We start from the raw sequence: 8,727 nt of genomic DNA on the forward strand, positions 1-8,727 counted from the left end.
AAGATGACACAACAAAAAGAAACAAAGATTCCCAATGCCACCGATAAGGATAGAAGCGGTCACAGAAGAACACACAGCAAATGGACACAGAGTGCAGACAACTGGAGGGGGGCGGGAAGAGGGAAGGGTTGAGAAATAAAATAAACAAATAAATAAAATAAAGGTGTCTATGCAGGAATGTCCCCTGCGTAGGGGAGCCCCACGTGCAAGGAATGCGCCCTGTAAGGAGAGCCGGAGAGCCGCCCTGCGCGAAAAAGCACAGCCTTCCTGGAGAGGCACTGCACACACAGAGAGCTGACACAGCAAGATGACACGACAAAAAGAGACACAGATTCCCAGTGCCGCTGACAAGAATCCAAGCAGACACAGAAAAACACACAGTGAATGGACACAGAGAGCAGACAATGGGGGGAGGGGGACACGGAAGAAAAACAAATAAATAATAAATCTTAAAAAAATAAAATAAATAAAGCAAGGTGTCTATAAATATTAAAATACAAACTATATAACCATAGACCCAGTCACGACACATTTGAGGTTCTCTAATGCAGGGGGTGAGGGAAGGCTATCTAGGCGAGCTACGGTGGGCTAGGGGAACTGGTAGGACGGACGGGATTCCTGCTCTCCGCAGGGGCATGGGCGAGTCCCGCCCTCCCTGTCTGGCGAATGGGCCGCGCGCTCTTCTCTTCGCCGAGGCACGGACGAGCCACGCCCTCTCGACCGTTCCCACCTAACCGCTAAGCCCGACCTACTGCCTCCCCCTCTTCCCCCTCGCCGGGGCCACGTCATCCAACGACCACTGGCCAATCCCCACTGGCCAACTCCCACATCGCCTAACTCCCACCAGCCCCGACCAACCAACGCCCCACACGCCGCCTCCTGCCTGCCCCGTCCCCTCACCCCACAATATATATTGTCCAGCACTTCCTCAATAAAGCAGACTGCACACTGCCACCACTTGCCGTCTCCGCAGCATTCTTCGCGCCCGCTGTGCGTCCGCCTAGCCCCCCCCACCTCGAGCAGCCTGGGCAAAGCCAAAGGAACCCCGACATCAAGGGGGAAAAAAGATTATTACCCAAGAGTGTTTACTGAACTATTATTGATAGAGACAAAATTCTGGAAATAATCTGAATGCTCATCAATGAAAGCTAATTAAATAAAGCAATAAGATGGAAGGTTGTACAGTCATGAAATAGTGAGTTAGAGGGAAGCCTCAAAGAGCTGTCCACAATATGTTAAATGGAAAAGGCAGGATACAAAATAATGAGTAAATATGCTTTCATTTTAAAACAAAGTACATGTGTACATAGGTTTGTGTGAACACAGAGGAATATGCATTACTTATCTATAGGAGGTGGGTTTTTAAAAAGTTGGTGAGAGGGAGGGTAAGATTATTAACCACTTTCTTTGTACAACTTTGTTCTATTTAGCATATTACAGTAATACTAACTAAAAATTCAAATAAAAATATTTGGTCTTTGGAACGATTTTAAGGTCAAAACAAGAAAAAAATTTAAAAATTGAATAAAGAAAAAAACATTTAAAAGTACAATAATAAATAGACATATCTTCAAGACTGAAATTGAAATGGGGCATTAGATTACAACTGATCGGTACTATTAACATAGCTGAAAAAGCTGTATCAGCAGAAAGAAGTGGAGGATGGATTAGTGACTGGCAAGGGGCCAAACAATGTAATAAAAACCTGACTGGATCAAGCTGCCCCCTTACTCTCAGCAAGTCTCTATCTTTCACAGATGTGAATTTATAAAACGAGCTTCTCCTAGCCCTACTTGCTCTAATCCCACACTCACCAAGTAACCTAATCAGTAGATTTTCTGTGTTACTTTCTGGTTGGATGAATGGCCAGCAATTATATTCTATACTAGAATGCTGGCATTCTAGTTCATACATCAATAGCTTGTGAATTTATGAACACCAGTGTCCAAGGCTTTGTGACTTCCAAGATCAAGGCCCAGCATGAAGCAACGTCTGGGCAACCTCCAAATCCACAATGTCGTTCCACTGTCACTGCCCCTTCAGAAGATGCTTGAAACCATAACCTGTGCAGCTAGAGCATCTCAGAAGCAGGTGCTCAGTTCTAAGAAACACGTTGCTCACAGGTTAGAGTTGATCCGACTCATAGAGACTGAATTTGATATTTTTCAAATTCAGAAGAGGTTGACTTGATTGCCCCTCGTTCTACTTGCTTTCATAAGGGTCTGCCCAAGGTAAAAGATTCTAATGAGGTGGGGATAGAGATAGAGACAGGCCTCCAGTGGCCTGAAGGACACAGGGGACAAGTAGGCTGCTACATGTAAAAGACTGCATCCGAAAGTAACAAGAATCAAACTTGAAGTGACTGGATAAGTAATCTTTGCCAATGTGTTTCAAAGTCCCATAGGGAGAATAATACGGCATGACACATGCCAAAGTGCCTAAAATCCTCTTCGCTTGTGCCTCTCAAATTCTAGAACCTCAGGGAATTGCCCTCATATCTCTTTCACAAAACTTCTCTTATGCAGCTCCCAACCTCGTCCCTGCCTCCTGCTCTCTGGATCCTTTCTTGTCTTCCACAAAGGGCTCCTTGCCCTTCTAAAGTAAATAAATCTGTAGTCTCCGGGTTTCCTACAGTTCTTCATCTGTCTCCCTCCGCACAACAAAGCCTCAAGAATTGAGCAGGACAATACTGGCTGAAGATAAATACATTTATAGTTATACATTAATAATTTTTCTGTCAGAGAGGGAACATCTAAGAATGGCAGTGGGAAGCTAATTAGAGGAGCCAGCTGTTCTTGGGTGGCCATTTTCATGTAAGTGACATAGTTACATAAATTAAGCATACATGGGTTAGGAACTGCCTTGTAAAGAATTTCCTTACAAGTGAAGCTGGACATAATTCAAGGTCATGAGCTTCCCAACACTAAGGGTTCAAAATAGACTGGATCAGTTCCTGCCCTACCAGTGCACCACCAGGGTCGGAGTGAGCCACGCACACTGGGAGAGTCCCACCAACTCAGAAATTAAAGACATTTTCCCTCCATTCCTTTACACCCTTGCTTATGTAAACACATACTGGTTTTAGGTGATTCAAGCAGCATTTCACACTTGACCAGCCCCCTCTTCGTTTGAATTTTTCCTCTGCTCATTCGGATGGCCACATTTTTTACTTTTACAAATGTAGCCATAAAAGTGACTGTGGCTCAACATATTTGCCCATAGAGCTGATACCTACCCCAGATCAAATAGATTTTATTTGTAAATAAAGGGTTTGATCTGCTCCTTTTAGCCTGCTCGTCTAAACATCGCAGTCCAGCTGAGAAGTGACCCAGATTTCAAGAGACTAGGTCTTCCATGCCTAACACACACGCACATGTTTACACACACATGCAGATCTGTGTACACACTCACGGAGCCAGAAAATATCCTGGCCTCCTGCCGCCTCTGACTAATTTCTGAGCATCTGCCTGCCTTCTCCAGACAAGTCATCCAGTGAATAATCAACACAGGAAGCAAGAAGATCCTAGGAGTTTTTCCAGAGCCCTTCTTGTTCAATAGGCACTAGGAGGAAAAGCGGGGCAAATACCAATCTCAAAGTGCGTTGGCTGTTTTGTTTCCAGCCAAGAAGGCAAGGAAGATGGAACGGAGGAGTACCTGAGTCCGAATGTCTGTGATCACTGGGGTGGCAGGTTTCCAGAGACAGGGAGCCTTGACTTGGTTTTATCGGGATTCCTCCTAAGTTGCTATTAAGAAGTATTTTCAACAATCTCATTTTTATTAGCCGTTTGTGCCCATTATAGTTTTCTAGTTGCTAGTTTGTTATGGCTTTAACATAAATAAGGTTCTAAAAATGTCTGACGTGAGGAGTTGCAGGGCTGGGTATGCTATTTAGACCATATAAAAAGCCCATGTAAAGGACTTTCCTTGTAATGGGACTTTTTATATTTAATAGAACTGTCATATAAACATATACTAGCATTTAAAATGCAGTTTCTGGGCTATAAAATAAACACCATTTCTAATATTGCTGCTGGCTTTCACATGCATAGTGCTCAATTCATTAAATGCTCTTTCTTCCATTTATGTGAAATGTGTTCTTTATCGCCTAAGCCGAGCAAAAAGTGCATTATCCCTTGAAATGCAGCCATTATCAAGGAAAGGATAGTGAAAGTCAGACATGCTAAATGTTTCATGCAGATTCCTCAAGAAAATTATAGTTATTTTTAACACCCTGCACAATACCACAAACATGGCAGGCTTCCAGAAACTTATTAATAATGATTATGATAGCAGCATTTACATATCGAAATAAAAACAGGAACTTACCTCACCCAGATAATACTTTTATTTAGAAATATATTCAGAAGTCAATACTTAGAGTGCAATGTTCACTGGCAAGTTATGTAGCAACAATACTTTGTTAAATAGTTAAAGTGAATTTAGATAACGTGGCCCTGCATTGACTATCTTTTTAGACTTAAGTAAAAATTCTCAGTTTTCTCATCCGAAAAAAGTTGATAATAATAGTAACGTGGTTCCTGCTTTTCTTGTGATTTAATACATACGAAGTTCTTAAAACATTGCCAGGCACATAATGAGTAATCCATGTATGTTGGTTTTGATTAGGGTTGATATTATTTTTTTAGAGCTACATTTTAAAGTCAACAAAAGTAAGTGTATTCTTGCACATGTTAGAAATTTTTTCCTAGACTTTTTAGTTAGAAATTGAGTGTAAATTTTGTGATATTAGCTGGAAAGTGCTATGTTGTTCATCAATATACAGTATCAATCAATCCAGATCAAGGCATCCATTAACATGTATTTTCTTGTATTTAATTGTCATGAAGTTGAGAAGATAGAGAAGGTCAAAGAACTCTAAGAACTTTAAGGATCACTGTCCTAAGAGGTTTATCTGAAAAAAAAATTAAATTAATAAAAATAGTGAACATAAAATAATATAATTAATTTAAAAAGAAAGAAAATACTAAGAATGGAATTATGAAATGGTTGAAAAGTGATTAGAATTTTATCCATGGTATTAGAAAAATCAATTACCCTACAGAAAATATAAATTTCTGATATATTAAAGACCCAATATGAAAACTAAAATGGCAAAACTTTAAAGAGAAAACTTGAGAAGATGTCCTTATGACATCAGGATACAGAAGAATTTATTAAGTCAATGCAAAATCCACAAGCTATAAAGAAAAGATGTTTTAAATTTTTCTATTAAAATTTAAAGCTTCTACTGACAAAAGACAACATAAAAAAGCAAAGACAAGATACATACTGGAAGACGATATTGAAGATATATTAACGCCCCTTATTCCTAAGTAGTATCTGGAGATCTTCATGTAATATAAACCAAAAGACAACCTCAGAAACAGTGTACAAAGGATTTGCAGAGAAGAAAACATAATGGCCAGTTAATACATAAAAATATCTTCAAACTCACTATAGAAAACAAGTATGCAAATTAAAATAACAGAAGATCAGGTCTTCTGACTACCTAGACTAACTTGCATGAGACTAAATCTTTTAGTATAGAACAATGAAAAAATTGGGGAAATTAAATATATATATACATTATGCATATTTGAAAACATCAGAAAGCAATGAAAACAATTAAGATTTGAGAAGCCAAGTTTCCAAAGAGAAAGAAAGAACAGAGAGATAAGCTCAACATTCATTGTTACCTACCCAGTGAAATATTTGTTAATCTGTAACTTTAAATCAAGAGACCGAGAAGCAAAAAAAAAAAAAAAAAAATCAAAACAACGACCAAAAAAAGACAACTGCTTACTAAGAAATTGACAAAGGAGGAGAGTTTTCAACAGTCTCAAGGTCTGTGTAGACAAAAAGTGCAGTTCAGGTCCATCATAGGAGAAGGCCTTGGTAAAATGTCCTAGACATTCAATAAGACTCCAGTAAAGCTCTGTCTTTGGACTAAGGAAACCAGAAACAGACTAGCTCTCACAATTACTGAAACATGCATTGAATCAATTCAATCCAAGATCAATTATATTTAATTGTATATCAATTAAAGTGATATACAATGTAACCTGGAAAAAAGAAACATGCATAGGAGGTCCAGATAATAGAATTAAAGGCACAGATTTTTAAATAATTATGGTTAATATATTCAAAAATAGTATATGAAAAGATAAAAGCTTTCACCAGAAAATGGACTCAAGAGAAAACAAAGGAAAATTCTAGTTTGGAAAAATAGAATAACAAATTAAGAACACAAAGGATTGTTTAACAGAAGATCAGGCACTGCTAAAGAGGTAATTAGTGGACTGGGAGATAAGCTGGTGGGAAATAGCTTGAATGAAGCAAAGTGTGAAAAAAAGAGGGAAATACAGTATATATTATAAGAAATATGTGAAAAATTGATGTAAAAGGAGAAGAAAGGAAAGAGAAGTAATACTCATGGCTAAGAATTTTAATAAACTCTGAGAAGATATCAAGTCATAGATTCAAGAAGTCTTGTGAACCACGTAAAAAGGAAACTCACATATATACTCTCTTAGTTTGCCAGAGGGCTGCCAATGCAAAGTACCAGAAATGGGTTGGTTTTTACAATGAGAATTTTATTTGGGGGGAAATCTTACAGTTCCAAGGCCATGGAACCTCTAAATCAAGGCATCATCAGAGATGCTTTCTCACCAAAATCAGCTGCTGGTGATCCTGCTGTCCTACCACTTGGCCATCAAGCATATGACAGGGCTTATCCCCTCAGCCTTGAGCTCCTCCTCAGGCCTAGCCCTCTGGGGACCTCTTTCCATGCCTCTGTGCACTGCTGATTCCAGACTGCAGACCTCTCTCAGCCTCTGTGGGCTTCCCTGCCTTCCTGCAGGAGTAGGGGAGCCTGGAGTGCTCTTTTCCACATGGCTGGGTCAAAATGGCAGAACTCCCTTTTCCTGTGTGTCTCTTCCTCTGTGTCTCCCTTTATATAAGACCCAGCAAAAGGGTGGAAACCCAACCTGTGTCACGCCTCACTGACAGTCTAGTCAAAAGGGCACCACACCCACAGGAATAGATTATTTCAAAAACATAATCTTTTTCTGTTTGGGATTCATAAAAGAACTTCAAACTGTCACATATGCACAGCAAAATAAAACTTTTGAAAAAACCAAGATTCAAATATACAAATACAGAGAAAATATTATATGCATCTAGACAGAAATGACATGTTACCTACAGAGCAAGAAAAAGACTGGCAGTTAACTGCTCAATGCAAAAATTAGAAACTAGAAGAAAATGATAAAGCTTTTAAACACTGAAAGAAAAGAACTGCCCATCTAAGATTCTCCATGCAGTAAAAATATCCATCACAATTTAAGGTAAAATAAACTTATTTCCAGATATATAAAAACTGAAATTTGGTTATTGTAGAACCACACTAAAAGAAATATATTTTTTAAAATATTGAAGTAAATTCTTTGGGAAGTGGATTTGGCTCAACAGATGGAGCAGCCGCCTACCACACAGAACAGGGTTCACACCCAGGGCCTCCTGATCCAAGTGGTGAGCTGGCCCACACACAGTGCTGATGTGCACAAGGAGTGCCGTGCCACACAGGGGTGTCCCCCACATAGGGGAGCCCCACCAGCAAAGAGTGTGTCCCATAAGGAGAACCCCCCAGTGTGAAAAAAATGCATGAGTGGCGCCGCACACACAGAGAGCTGACACAGAAAGATGACGCGACCAAAAGAGACACAGATTCCCAGTGTCACTGACAGTAGTATAAGCAGACACAGAGGAACACACAGAACAAGGATACAGAGAGCAGACAACTGGGGGGGGGGGGGCGGGGCGGGAAGGGAGGGCAGGGAAGGGGAGAGAAATAAAATAAAAAATAAAATCTTTAAAAAAATAAAATAAAATAAATAAATTCTTTACGTAGAAGAAAATTAGCCTAAATAGAAATTCAGGCTAAGGGATGAAAAACACCAAAAGTGATACAGATCTGAGTTCATCTGAATAAATATTGATTGTAGAATACATTGTGTGGTTTAAAATATTTGAAGATTTAAAATAAAGGATAGAGAAAAGTATTGTGGGAAGATGTCAGAGTAGAAAGCTCCAGGAATCAGTCTCTCCACACTACTGAAATGCAGAAACAGTCTGAAGCAATCATTGTGAAACTCCGAGTCTAGTGGAACACTCTACAGCATCCAAGGAAGAGCTGGAGGATGAAGCTGGTAAATTGGATTAAGTACTGGGTAATCCCTCCCTTCCTGCAGTGCCTACTGAGCCCCACCCCTAGCCTCTTGACAGGCAGCAGTGGGGACTGCAGTCTGCGCTTCTGGTGCAGCTTGCTGGTGCCTGGGTGGAACATAAAGACTCCAGGAATGTGTGGTCTGATCACTGAGCACTGCTTTGGTTCAGCGACTTCAGATCACTGAGCACAGCTCTGTATGTAGAAATTGTCCAACCCTCCTTAGGAAAAAGTGGCAGAGGAATCTCAAAGAAAGTATCTTCATCAAAACTCCAGAAAACAATTAAAGGGCTGCAGTAACTGGGTGAGTGCCAAACCAAGAAAACACAGCTGCAAAAGCCATAGGAGCAGCTCCTGGCACGTCACGGGCCCTTCCCCCAACCCACATGGGTGGCGCCAGCCTGTACTCCCATCTTGGGTCCCTGGCTCTGCTCCAGAGGGAGCAGAGTATCCCCTATGCACACACTGGGGTTCCTGTCTGTCAGTGCTAATCTATTGGGTGG

The sequence above is a fragment of the Dasypus novemcinctus genome, chromosome 11 (assembly GCF_030445035.2).
Source record: "Dasypus novemcinctus isolate mDasNov1 chromosome 11, mDasNov1.1.hap2, whole genome shotgun sequence".
NCBI classification, from domain to species: Eukaryota; Metazoa; Chordata; class Mammalia; order Cingulata; family Dasypodidae; genus Dasypus; species Dasypus novemcinctus.